General features: G+C 39.2%; 1 pseudogene; it reads left to right on the plus strand.

The window, feature by feature from the left end:
• The first annotated feature begins 888 nt into the window (after positions 1-888).
• On the plus strand, positions 889-14,353 carry LOC125935273 (40S ribosomal protein S8-like; annotated as a pseudogene).
• The last annotated feature ends 391 nt before the right edge of the window (positions 14,354-14,744 follow it).

Consider the following 14,744-nt stretch of genomic DNA (forward strand, 5'->3'; position numbering starts at 1 on the left):
ATGACTATCTCCATGCATAGATCACTAATCTCTATAGTCTGAATATCTATACATTTAGAGAAGAAACTCCAAAACAAGGATTGACAGCTTTAAAAATAGTTAAGCTAGGGGCGCCTGGGTGGCTCAGTCGGTTAAACATCCGACTTCAGCTCAGGTCACGATCTCACGGTCCCTGAGTTCGAGCCCCGCGTCGTGCTCTGGGCTGATGGCTCAGAGCCTGGAGCCTGCTTCGGATTCTGTGTCTCCCTCTCTCTCTGCCCCTCCCCCATTCATGCTCTGTCTCTGTCTCAAAAATAAATAAACGTTAAAAAAAAATTAAAAAAAAATAGTTAAGCTATTTTAAGTCAATTTTCTATTCTCTTGACTTCCTCTGTGTTTTCTCTCAAAAGCTTTCAGGAAATAAATGTTCTCAGGCCTCATAAGCTACTTTCCTTCTAACAATGTTTAAAAAAAATGAAAAGAACAGTTCTCTTACATTTAGTCATTTATAATTAAAATCTTATTAAAAACATTTTTTAAGTTTATTTCATTTTGAGAGAGAAAGAGAGTGAGAGAGTGGGGTGGGGAAGTGAGGGAGAGGGAGAATCCCAAACAGGGTCCACACCATCAGCACGGAATCTGACCAGTGGCTCGAACCCACACTATCAGAGATCATGACCTGGGCTGAAGTCGGACCTTCAACCAACTGAGCTACTCAAGCACCTCAAAAACAACATTGTTAAATTAGTATTTAGTTTGTTTTAATTATTGCAAGCATGGGCCTTGTCTCATTTCAAGTTTTTGTTTTGTGGTGGGCAAGGTTATTTTCATAGTTAATCACATAACAGAGTAGGCAGATAATCGAATGTAATTGGTAGATGCTGTGAGGTGCTCCAGAATGTGGGCTCCATGGGAAACAAGCGATTAGGAAGTGACCATGGTGCTGGAAAAGAGACCCAGGTACTCCCCAGGAGATAGCATGGAATCAGCACACACACTGCCTGGTTTCTACCTTATAGGCTCTTGCCTCCTTTCCAACTTTTTCTTGTAAACACCACTTCTTAGCAGTCTCCAACTACTTTTTCAGTCCATCAAACATGCCAAGCCATTTCCCTATCGGTGGGTTCTTCCCTCTGTTTCCTTAGAGTCTTTCTCTAATTGGCTCTTAGTCAATCTTCAGATCTCAAGTTAATGTGGTAACATGTTTTGCCCAATCAACCCTTAAAATACATTCCCTCTCATTTTTCTCTAACTTAGGAAGTAATTTTTTTTTAATTTTAATGTTTATTTTTGAGAAAGAGAGAGAGAGAGAGAGAGAGAGAAATACAGAGTATGAGTGGGGGAGGGGCAGAGAGAGAGGGAGACACAGAACCTGAAGCAGGCTCCAGGCTCTGAGCTGTCAGCACAGAGTCTGATGCGGGGCTTGAACCCGCAAACTGCAAGATCATGACCTGAGCTGAAGTTGGACACTCAACCAACGGAGCCACCCAGGTGCCCCAGGAAGTCATTTTTCTTATTTCATCCCACCCAAGGTAATCTGTAATTATTCCTTTAAGTATTACCGGTTTATTGTGGATCACTCTTTCTGTGAGTGGCAGACAATAGAACTATGCTTTGTAACTCAGTAGCTCACTAGCTTGCAGCTCACTAGCTGCATATGGCTATTTATGTTTAGATTAAAATTCCAGTTGGCCCTTGAACAACTAGGGGGGTTAGGGGCTCCTACCCCCTACAATCAAAACTCTGCTTATTATTTTTGACTCCCCCCCAATTTAATTACTAGTAGTTTGTTGTTGACTGGAAGTCTTACTGATAACAAATAGTTAACACATATTTTATATCTCATATGTACTATATACTGTATTCTTACAATAAAGCTAGAGGAAAGAAATGTTAAGAAAATCATAAGAGAAAATACATATACAGGGCTGTCCTGTAAAAAATCCACATATAACTGGACTGGCATAGTTCAAACCTGTATTGTTCAAGGATACATAAAATTACAAATTCAGTTTCTTAATCACACTAGCTATACTTTAATTATCATAGTAGCTAGTGGGTACCACAATGGACAACACAAATATGGATCATCTCCATCACTATAGAAAGTTCTATTAGAATAGCTTTGTTCTAGAAAACAAGTTCCTTTAAGGCAAGGCTCACTGTCCATCTTGTTCCCTGTTGTATTCTAATGCCCATCACAATGCCTGGACTATCAGAGGTGCTTAAATATTTGTTGAATCAATGTATAAATGAATTTAAAAAATAATAAAAATATCACTGAATGACTGCTAATAAAGAAAATCTTAAATTAAGACTAAGAACTAGAATGGATAGTTGGGGTAGATTATTTGGAAAGGATTCAAACTCTAGCCCTGAGACAGAGGTTGCCAAAAAACACACTACGTATGTAATTGTCAGTTGTTCCCTCTCACACACTAGAAGATAGTCTCCCTGAGAGCCCGGATTTCTTGTCTACTGCTGTATTCTCAGTACCCAGAACAGAGCCTATCTAGGGTGAGAAAACACAGACCACTTCGTCCCTTTGCATGTCCTTCCTTGTGTCTATAGAATGACCATTTCATTTTCAGAAAAGGGTACATCCATTTTCCAAATATTTCACTTGTATCACTGGCCTTCCTACTGCCTTCCCAATTTTGTCTTATTTTGTTTCATTTTTATTTTATATATTTTTAAAATTTTTTTAACATTTATTTATTTTCAAGAGACAGAGTGTGAGCGGGGAAGGGACAGAGAGAGAGGGAGGCACAGAATCCGAATCAGGCTCCAGGCTCTGAGCTGTCAGCACAGAGACCGATGTGGGGCCCGAACCCACCAACTGTGAGATCATGACCCAAGCTGAAGTCGGACACTCAACCGACTGAGCCGCCCAGGAGCCCCTTGTCTTATTTTTAAAAAGTCTTTTTAAATCTATAGATCTCTCTTTTAAATTTATAGGTGTCTCCTTGTTCTTAGTAACTATTTGACACAGGATGTGCTCTTCAGCTCCTGTGGCTTTTTCTTCACTCCTCAGGCAGCAGCTATGCTTAGCATTTCCTCTTTCAATCAGCATCAGTATCAGGATGGCTACTTTTAATTCTAACAATTGGCTGTTACCCCAAGCTAACTGTGAATGGGTTAAAATGTTCCTTCTCTGGGAGGATAGGAATCTTTAGCACGATTTCTTGCAGTGGTCATAATTCTGAATCTTAGTCACCTCTCCAGGGCTCAGCTTAAACCTCTTCTCCTTCATGAAATCTTTCCTTTTTTCCAGAATTAAACATGAACATGATTTTGACTTTAGCCTGGGCACATTTGAAGTAACTCATTTACTTGTAGCCAGAAGATGTCCAAGCAAAGCACCCCTTTAGTCCATCTAGACCACAGTAATTTCTTTATACTCTTACCTCCCCCCAGCAACCCATCCATTCCTCACCCGCAGCACATATTACCATCTATCTTGTACTGTAATGATTTATGCCTGGGTCTTATCTCTATAAGACAGCAATTTGTCTTTATGTATCACCCAGCTTTACACAGAATAAGCATTTGAGAAGTGATTTTCACATGAATGAGACAGAGTATCTTGTGTTAGGCCCATGGTTTGGATTTCAAATTCTTAGCTAACAGTATCTGTGTGTCTGAGACTGAAAATAAAAACAAGTGAACTTGATTTGAAATACACAGGACTTAATATAGGATTTAAAAGTTGCCAAGAACTCTGCTCCAATCTAAATTTGTATTAATATTAGCTTATTATCTTAGGGATGATAGCCAGGGAAGTAGGAGAGGCCATTTTCTAGAAAAGGGCCACATTTTTATTGTTTAATGGGTTAGAATGAAGATCTTTTTAAGTATGGGGTGAAGAAGCCATTTATGAAATGACGCCCGCAGAAGCAGGAGGGTCGCAAGACAAACAGAAAGGCAGTCAAGGCAGATAGAGGCTTTTTAAACTAATTATTACCTCCCCAAATGAGGACACAGATCCAGTCTTTGCTCCAATGTTCATTCTTCTCAATGTTCTGATCTACCTGCTTGCTTCTGGTAATAATACCTAAAATTACAGCATTTGAGACACATACCTTTGAGTTATAGCTTATTTTTAAAGAGATTCTCACACATTAAAACATCTTTTTAAAGGGTTAATATGCAAAACGTAAGATATACATGAATATTTTAGCATGGTCCAGTTAAAAAAAAAAAGTCCACTGGGAAATATAAAACTGGCCCTGTCATATTTGTTAGTGGGATTCTGGTGACTTCTCTGTGTTTCAGTTACCTTGTATGAGTAATATATGTACACATGTACATATGTATGTGCATATATATTTTTATGTAAAATATTTAATAGGTACTAGAAAAGGATACAAAGTACAGTTCCCCTTTTCATGGAAAATTAAAATAATTAGGCGACTCTTAAGATCAACTGATTTATATTTTCTCTTTTGCATATAGGAAACTGTGGCCAAAAGCAGTGATGTCATTTCCTAGAAAATGATTATTTATTTCCTTTTCCTCTGGTGTAATTTTCCTGTGGGAAACCTATTGTTTTACTAATTCCAGATTATGAGGTTCAGGGGAAATCACACCTGTTCTCCAAATAATGAGCCTGTAATCTAAGAACAGGGGAATATATAAAATATTTAATATACAGAACAGCATAGAATAGATGTCAGCCACAGACAACCATAACAACTATAAAGGCAAGTGCAGTAAAACCTTGGTTTAGGAGCATAATTCGGTCCAGAAACATACTTGTAATCCAAAGCGCTTATATATCAAAGCAAATTTCCCCATAAGAAATCATGGAAACTCAGATGATTTATTCCACAACCCCAAAATATTCATATAAAAATAATACTGTAATATAAAACAAAATAACAAAATACAAAATCTAAAGAAAAATAAACAGATTAACCTGCACTTACCTTTGAAAATTTTAGTGGCTGATGTGAGGGAGACAAAACAGAGGAAGGTTATTGTGTAGGACGACTCTCACTGTCACTAATGGAATCACTGCTATCTATTGGCTCAATGGAATCTTTTTCTGCCTGGGAACCATTGTATATGCTCACATGGATGTTGACTACAGAACAGTATTTATTTATCTATTTATTTATTTTCAAATTGTTAACATTTTTTAAATTTTCCTTTGTTTTAAATTTACATCCAAGTTAGCTAGCATATAGTGCAACAATGATTCCAAGGGCAGATTCCTTAATGCCCTTGTCTACAGTACAGTATTAATAAACTCTTGTCATATACTGTATTGAATGTAACTGGCAACAAGGCAGCCGAGGAGAGGGTCTCGATCTGCAGGCAGCCTGACCCAGAATGAAGCAGAGCATTTCTAAGCTCACTCTTGTATGGAACAGCGGAGGGCTGTCCATAGGTGCTTTGAAGGGACAAAAAATACACTAGTGCCAGTTGTGAGCACCTTCCAACCTTCTGAAAAATCACTGATTTCTGCCAAAACCTGGCCTGAGACCGACCACCCGTGCATGGGAGACAGCCACCCACAATTCTGCAGCAAGAGAGAGAAAGAGAAAGAGAAAGAGAAAGAGAAAGAGAAAGAGAGAGAGAGAGAGAGAGAGAGAAGACATTGGCTCAGTTGTGATCACATGACATCTGGTGTCACACACGACTCGTATTGCAAGACATCACTCGTTTATCACGTTAAAGTTTATTAGAAATGTTTGCTTATCTTGTGAAAACACTCACAGAACAAGTTACTCACAATCCAAGGTTTTACTGATTAAGGGAGAGACCTCTCTCTCCAAAAGTAAGCTAATTAGGCTGTACATCCCCACTGGCTATAGTGAATGGTTCAGAAAGGATCCCAAAAGACAAGTCAGACCAAAGAGTGGAAGCTAAGGCCTTTGGAGGATTTACTGGGGAAAGAAATTTTCTCCCTCTTTGGAGGTTTGTTGAATTATCACAGTGAAGTAATCTCTAAGGGACCCCAATCTCCAAGTCACCACATAGAAACTAAGAACACCAATACAGAGGAAGGAAGAGCTAAAGAGATGGGGAAATATAAGTCCCTTATGATATTGCTTGATTTCTTGATCCATCTGTACCTGAAGCCAACAAGAATCAACCCTGAACATTTTAAGCACCTGAGCTAAAAACTTCTCTTTTTTTCCTAAGCCCAGTTTGACTTGGGCTTTTGTCATTTTCAACCAAACAAGATCTGAGTAATAAAGAAGTATACTTACGTAAATCCAACAATGTCTTTCAACTTAAAATTGATGTGATCTTTTCATTACATCACAAGTTCTAATTTGGGTGGGGAAGGAGGGGAGATTTAGGTATCAGAATCACTTAGAGGAACTTCTCAAATAGATACATTTACTCTCAGAAGTCCCCTACCTGCACAGAAACTATAATAAGTGAAAACTGGGGGATGAGAGGTAAGAAGGGAAATAGAGGTAAAAATATAAGCAAATATACTTTGAGAAAACTCCCCAAGTGATTGATATATCCCTAGCTCTAAAACAGCCCTACACTTTTATGTTGCTTTGTTACATTGAGTGCCATGAGCTCAATTATAGTAACATAAGTGAGGCTCCAATTTAAAGCAAGGTCTTACGCTCTATGAATCAAATAACTGGTTTCTGAACTAGTAACAATGAACTAGAACAATGCATTGGAGAGATTTCCTTCCTAGGGGAAATGGTTGACTTTTCTGGGTCCCTGGAATAAAATTAAATTTTAGAATTGCAGGAGGTAAGTACATAACACTCATGTTTTTGAAGAGGGAAATTCACCAATGACTACTGGAGGGCCACTTTGTCTTCTTACCAAGCAGAGCTGACAATATCCTCAAAGATGTAGAACAGACTACCAGTTGTCAGCTCCTGTACAAATTTCTTGTTCTATGGAATGTTTACGTAATTTTACACAATTGTAATAATGCAGGCTATCTTGTTAATAGGTTTAAGCCATATAAAGGGAATTAAAATTAATTTTTGGATATTACCTACAAAATACAACAGGTTTTTACATGTGGCTTTGAACTGAAAAGCTAACGGAGACTGCTGGGCAGGTCTGTGCCTAAAGTAGGAATGGCAAATAAGCCAATTCTGAAAAATTAGCAGTTCCTGCCAGGAACACAAAATTGATGGGGGATGGGTGATGGGTATAGAGGAGGGCACCTGTTGGGATGAACACTGGGTGTTGTATGGAAACCAATTTGACAATAAATTTCATATTTAAAAAAAGGAACACAAAATTGATAAGAACTATGAAGTCTCATATGGATCCAATGGAAAAGTATATCATGATCAATTACTGGTGTCTATCATAGTTGTGGAAAGAGAAAGTGGTAGCTTGAGTGCAATCTACTTATCCTCTCTGACCTAAACCATCCACAACTAATAAAGGCCCGCACTTCTATTTTTCAACTTGTACAAATTTGTGTAAATACTCCCAACTATGTAATTGTATTGGCACTTGGCCATTATTTTAGAGCTAAATAACAACAAATTGGCTTATTTTGAGACATAACCCTTAAGCTGTGTCAGCCGCATCAACAGCTACACTTCTATTGACCTCTGCAGGGAAACTTATCTCCCACAATTCCCTTCCAATTAGTACAAGTCAACAGGATGGATGTAAATTGATAATTTTCACTTTTAGAGAAAGATGCTGTTTTATTCTTGGAAAAACTAAGTTATAGGAATTAAATTTTTATACCAATCTTCCTTCTTCCCAGTGTCAGCTGTGCATCCTTGTACTAATCATTTGGTCTCTCTGAGCTTCAGGTTCTCCAACTGTACCATGGACAGACCTATTAGCTATGGGATGCTCCACTGAAATAATGTATGCAAAAGTGCTTTGGATATTGAAAAGTGCTATATAAATTATGACTTGTTACTCTGGAGAGATCCCAAATAACACTGAGGGATCTTTTGTTAATTGCAGGCCCCCTAAAGGTCTATCTATTTCACTTATGATTAAGTCAACTCAATTCCATCATGTAGGGTAAGAACTTTGCTAAGTTCTCACTAACTCACTTGATACCTTCAGCCTTGTCACCCTGTTGAGCATTATTTCAACCTCCTTCCAGTTAGAGCTCTCTTAACAAACTCTCCACTCTGGTCTGTCTTGATCCCCTACTAGAATAGAACTTGTTCATGTTGCCATTTTCTAGCCCATATAGCTGACATTCTCCTTATTCCTGTGCAGGCTGTTGACTCTGTCCTTGGTCTATAAACACGGGTTCCAAACTCCTCAAACCTCTAGCTCTGTTCATCTTCTATTGAATCATCTGAGCGATGTTAGTGGGCTTGATCTTTGCATCGAAACCAATATTTGGGGAGCTGTCATTTTATGATCTCCACATTGCTCTCCTTGAGCACTTCTTCTGTTCTAATTTTATATTTTTTCTCACTCATATATTTCCTTTAAAAAAAAACTACAAAAGTAATAGGTACTTCAGGATGTAGATAAGAAAATGAATACCAAGAAAGGCTAATGACAGTGTCTAAGATCACAGAGATAGTGATCACAATGGAGAAAGAATTTAAATTCAGGTGTCATGACTCAAAAGCACACACTCCTTCTGGAGTACCATGCTGCTTTTAAAATCCTCATCAATCTTCCAGTTATCCTCATTCTATATTTCACATCCCAATTGTGCCAAAAAAAAAAAAAGCCTATAACAAAATCTGTTCATCATCTGAGAAACAGATACACCATTATTACAAGCACAATTTAAACACTAGTCAGCTTTGCTGAAGTTGACAATCAGCCTCTGTATCCCAGAAGATCGAAGGACTTTGAACAATAACATTAAGGGAAAAACTGTATTTTTGAATGACTAGCATTACTGCTCCTTCAATTAGGATGGAATGAGAATTTTAAACATCTCTATTTTGCTAGTTGGAAACGAATATGCAGGTCAGATTCTTATGGCTCTCCTGGGTTATGTCAGAGATTTAGAATAGAACTACTCAATTTTGTTCCAAAACTCTGGACTCTGAAAAATCACCAAGTTTAAAATTAGAGAACTCAGAGTTTATTTTCCAACCCCATAATTTGAGAGAAAGTGAAATTAAGATCAAGAAGGTCAAGTGACTTACCTACAATCACCACAGCTAATACTACTCAAAGTGTCAGACTTATAATAGACCACGAAATAGCACATATGGATTCCTTACCTGAGCCCAGTAGTGCCTGGTGATTTGATTGACTGATATTCAGCATGAGCTCCTTACATAGTACAGTCTAGTAGTAAGAAGTTTGGGAACTTGCAGTCCCTGGATCCTATTTCAAGTAGGACTGACTGCAGCTAAGTAGTATTTCCACATATCCAAACTTACACTCTTTCAATGAAACTAGCATTTTCCACAGTGTTCCTTAGAGCAGTGTTCATGTAGGATGTCAGATAGTAGGTGCTCCACACTTTCAGGAAGTTTGGAAAATACAGTTCAAACACATTTAATTTATTCTCTTTTATACTACCAAATTTCTTGGTGCCTTTATTATGTTAATGAGCTCCTTGACACTAAGAAATGGCTATATATTACTTCTTAGGCCTTACTGCACAGTTATTAGCATAACTAAACCAGTGACTCAAGGAATACAGTTTGGGAAACTATGCCCACTACCTAACCCACATTTGCGGATTAAATGCTATACTCCCCAGGCAGGTTTCCTCTTTACCCTTTGCTCCTGTTCTTTAATGAAGCCCTAAACAACAGAGATCTCTGTAATGCAACCAGAGTTTACACAAACCCAGAGCAAGATAAAAATGCCAGCAAAAAACAGACAAGCAAAACCATGACAAATGGCCTTAGCCTGATATTTTTCTCCCTTCATGTAGCAAAGGATTACTTCTTGTGGAGTGAATTGAAAGTCTTCTCCACAACAGGCACTTTGGTAAAGGACAGACATGAACCAGAACACCCCATCTTCACAGGCCTTGAGGGCCATCCATGGCAGCTACAGAATTTCTACACATTAGAAATTAGAGCCAGTTAGGGGGACAGGATGAATGGGGATTTGGGAAAAGTGAAGTGACTTACTTTGACTTTTGAGTGCATCACAAAATCATTGCTAGATGGAATTATTTGTTGAGGGGCAAAATTGGGTGGAGGTGAAAGAAATTGTGGAAAGATGACATCCCTGAACCTCCCCTTGGTTCTGCCATGGGAAGCAGGTCTTATAACTGGGGAGATACATGACAAAACAGATTATCATACAAAAAAGGAGTGCTCTAAACAAAGACCAGCATATTGTGCGCAGGGACATCAGAACAGTGAATGGACTCTAGGGACATTTTAGTCTACATCTGTAAAGGAAAAAAATATTTCAAATTGCTGCTAGATAGCCATCTAGCGAAGAGAAAACATGGTACTCTCACTTGTTGCCCTGCCAAAGATGTTGTATAGCACAGTCTCTTTGAATAAAAATAAAAATAACAACGTACTGGATTGATTCTTCAGCTGTGTACTTTCAAGACCTCTTTTGATCAGAACTAGACTGGGAATGGAAAATATAAATTCTTATACTGTCAACCCTCCACCAAATGATCCTAAACAAATCCTGTAATATCTAGGGGACTGTGTTTCTTCACCCATAGGTTGGGAGAGCTGAACTACAATATCAAGTAAACCCATCTTGGCTCTAAAATAATATGATTTCATAATATTCTTCACTCCCTCTTGGGTATTTAGTGTAGTGGTTAAAATGATCAGGCTCTGGAGTTTAAATCCCAGCTTTGCCATTTACTGTTTCTGTGACCTTGAACAAATTACTCCTTATTGGTCTTATTTCCCTAATCTACAAAATAAGGATAATAATAATACCTACCTGGTAAGTTTTAGGGAAGATTAAATAAAGTAATGCAATTAGAGTACTCAAGTTAGTTTTTAGCACCTAGTTACAGCTCAATACATAGAAGTTATCATCCACACTATTACAGTTTTAAGTTTTACACAGAGATTATCCCAATGTCTGATATATAGTGCTCAATGAACAGGCACTGAACTGGGCACATCACAGGCCTGTGTTTAATCATTAACCTTATTCTCACTTCTTAGGCCTTGTACTATGCAGAACCTTGTTTATCCAACATATACATAATGAAATGCCTATTAAGTGCTGGACGCTCTTCTAAATGCTTGAAAAATATTATCACTTAATCTTTCCATGACCCTATGAGTGAGGTATTATCTCATTTTATAAATAAGGAAATGGAGGCCAAACAAGGGTAAATAGCATGTCCTAAAGCATGTGACAATAACTAGTTTGGGCCAGAGCTAAGATCTGGACCCAAGCAGCCTAGCTCTAGAACCTGTGCTCCTGAACATCGGCAGACACTGTTAGCCTTGCAACTCACTCTTCTCCTGCTTACCCCTTCCAGCATGGCTGACTCTCCCACAGTCCTCCCAACAGGCCAAGAGGCCTGGCTCAGTCACACTGCTATGCTTTCAATCTTGCCTTCCTTCCTACCACTTCCCAACTCACCAAGTGGCCTCTCCCAGGTCCTGTACTCTATTGATCTTAATCTAAAATATCCTTCAAAACTTGCGACTTTCTCCCCTACAATGTTGTCAGTTTTTCCTTCCACTCACTCTGTTTTCTGCTGTCTGGTTCAACTCCATTTGCATGCAGAGGGGTCAGGGTAACGGGTCTTTATTTCTTGCGTGTCCAATTCTGCCTACCCCACTAAATTATAATTCCAGGAGAACAGAATCCACAGCATCCTCCTTCATTGAAAGATTGGCTCTCATGGTTGGGTGTCTGTCTGAAGATAGCCACAGAAAATTCCTTATGACTTGAAACATTAAGATGCATGGCATTTATTTGATCCCCTTTTTTTCCCTTAAGCAAATTTGAGAACAATGAATATGGTGTTTGACAAAAGCTAGTCTAGAGTGACATCTGGTGGCTATTTTTTAAAAGGTTCACAAATATTTGCTGCTCCTTACAGGCAAAGTTCATTCCTTAAGGGAAAGGTGCCTTATCCATCAAAGCCTGCGTCACAACTAGGCTACCTACAAAGACAACAGGAAGAATCAAGGCAGAAGAAATCCTTTTTTTTTTTTTTTAGTCATTTTATTTGAACAGAAATCCTCTATACTCACTAAGTCATAAAGATGTGAAACACCTTCTTCCCTCAGGTGGAGAGACAACTGGTACCAAGACCCTCGTTTAGAGATAGAAGTTGAAGTTTCCTATTCCAGTCCTTGTTGTTAGCGTCTAGTGAATAGGCAAGCCCCATTTCCCCCTTTGAGCCTCAGTTACTAGATATATATTTTTTAATACTGGGATTATACTCAAGGTATTCTTCTTTTTATATAAAAGAGCAATCATTCTGTAATATATACAATTTCCCTACATTTGAAGTGCCAAGTTGGCAGGTATGATCTCCTAGTTAAATACCACCTCTTTTACACTCATATTTGAACAAAATGAACCAAAATCAAGTTAAAAGTACTCTTACAAAAAGTGGCAACAGTAGTATCATACTTGCAAGAGTAGTAATAGATAACCCAGGCCATGCCAAGTATTTTTGTATATATATTGCTTCATACTACTGAATGCCTAACCTGAGAAGGAAGGCATCGGCATCAGATAGTCACAAACTACACGTTCTGGCCCAGGATGCCATCGGGCAAGAAGTGGGGACGCACACTAGTCCCCCGTAGGCTCATCCACCAGCACTGAGGACATCAACTGGACTACAAGCCTTGCCTGCCCTGACTTTACAGTCCTTTCCCTTTTCTCACCAACCTATCTGTGGTGTAGAAGATGAAGTGTAAAAGGCAAATTAAGTGGAAAAGCTAACCTGCTATATCCCAGCTTCTCCACCGGAGGCATCCAGACAAAACCAGGCTCAAACTGGGGCAGAGGAAGGGGGTGAAAAGTCTAAACCCGGAAGTAATATTGACGCTATGACATCAGACTACACAGAAAATTTTTTGCGCCTGGGAAGTGAGACTGTTTATTATTATTGAACATGACAGAAAAAGCTATGAAATCCCAACTACTATCAGGGCCACAGAAAAGAGGCTTGACATCACACAGAGTGACGGCAACAGTGAGAAAGTATACAGTTGTTCTCTGAGGCTTACCCCGTCCAGTTCATCCAATAAACCGTATTTACCGTCTTGGACTCGAATAGAAATTGTCCGTTTTGAAAGGTGAGTAAGCAAAGGTGACAAGCCAGCACAAAACTTCTGAAAGGATGGCAGAGACTCGGAATACAAGAGATAGGGAAGAAAATAGTCTGTTACCTCTGCTTTTCCCTGTCAAGGCAATTAAACAAAACATGAATGCTCTGAAATAGGAAATAAATCTGTAACACACAATGAAAAGAAAACTAGGCAACAAAGGACTACTAGCGTTCTATGAACTCTTTAAAAGGACTAGGAGTTACCCAGAGCACAATAGGTCAGTGACAGGAGGATATGTTTGAGGGAATAACAAAATCACATAATTCTTAGGTTTAAAAAAAATGACTAAGATGAAAATGGTTAAAGAAGTACAGTAAGTACTTGGAGGGCCATTAATAATTGCCCTCCCTAAAGAGAAAAAATATACTTGCAATAGAAAAAAAATTATTAAAAATTATTCTCTGAAGAAAATAACTCAGAAACGAAGCAGGAGTTTATCTGAAGGTCCAACGAGCTTCCTGTTTTCTGGCAAAGTTTAATAAACATTGTCGCAGGTCTGTTTGGAGTTATTATACTTCAAAATTAAAAGCATCTCCTTTCCAGTCAGCACTTCGCAATGGGCATCGCTCAGGACAACTAACACAAGTGCCAGCCCTGCCATGAGAAGAGGGAGCGTGAGCTGGGATGCCCCATTGCCAACAATGAATTGGTCTCCATCCGCCCCCCCCCCCCCCCTTCCGCACACAGTCTGTTCAGACAAGGCAGCAACAAGTAGCATGCCTGGAGGCTGGATGTGGGGAACGTACCCTGGGGCTCCAAGTGTTATACACACAGAACAAGGATTACTGACTTTGTCTACAATGCATCTAATAACCAACTGGTCCCACCAAAACCCTGGTGAAGAATGGAATCATTCTCATTAACCACACACTGTCCCAATAGTGGTACGGGTCCCACTATGCACTGACCTTGGGCTGCAAGAAGGGGGTCAGACTGACTCCCGAAGATGAGATTTTAAACACAAAACAATCAATGACAATTCAAAGAAGCAGGAGGACAAGAAAAAGAATGCCAAGATTAGCATCTTCTGAAGGAGCAGTTTCAGCCAGGCAAGCTTCTTGCATACACGGCTTCAAGATCAGGCCAGCGTGGCCGAGCACATGGCTATATGCCAGAGGGCAGGAGGCTGGAGTTCTATCTGAGGAAAATCAAGGCCCAGAAAGGCGAATAAATTCTCCTCCCCGCCTATTGTCCCTCATGTAATTAAGGTGAAAAATAAAACAAGTACCAACAACAAAACAAAAACCCCCCACAAAAATAGAATACAGAAGACGTAGTTACTGAAAGGAAGGTAACATACAGTAACTGACTTCTCAGTTGACATGCAAGCAGTTGGCAGAGCTATGCTATATAGTTTGGGCAGGGAACTGCATATTTGTAGAACATTGTCCCCAACCCGTGGAGAATACACGTTTATATACTTACCCTGCCCCTTTCCCTTCCACTCCAAACTCATTCAACTGCCTGCCCCACATCTCCACGTGATTATCTAACAGACCACTCAAAAGTACAATTTCCCAAAGCACACTGTCATCTTCTTCTAAAATCTGGGTCCCGGTTTCTCCACCTGAGTTAATG

This window comes from Panthera uncia (genome assembly GCF_023721935.1).
Source record: "Panthera uncia isolate 11264 chromosome A1 unlocalized genomic scaffold, Puncia_PCG_1.0 HiC_scaffold_17, whole genome shotgun sequence".
NCBI lineage: Eukaryota > Metazoa > Chordata > Mammalia > Carnivora > Felidae > Panthera > Panthera uncia.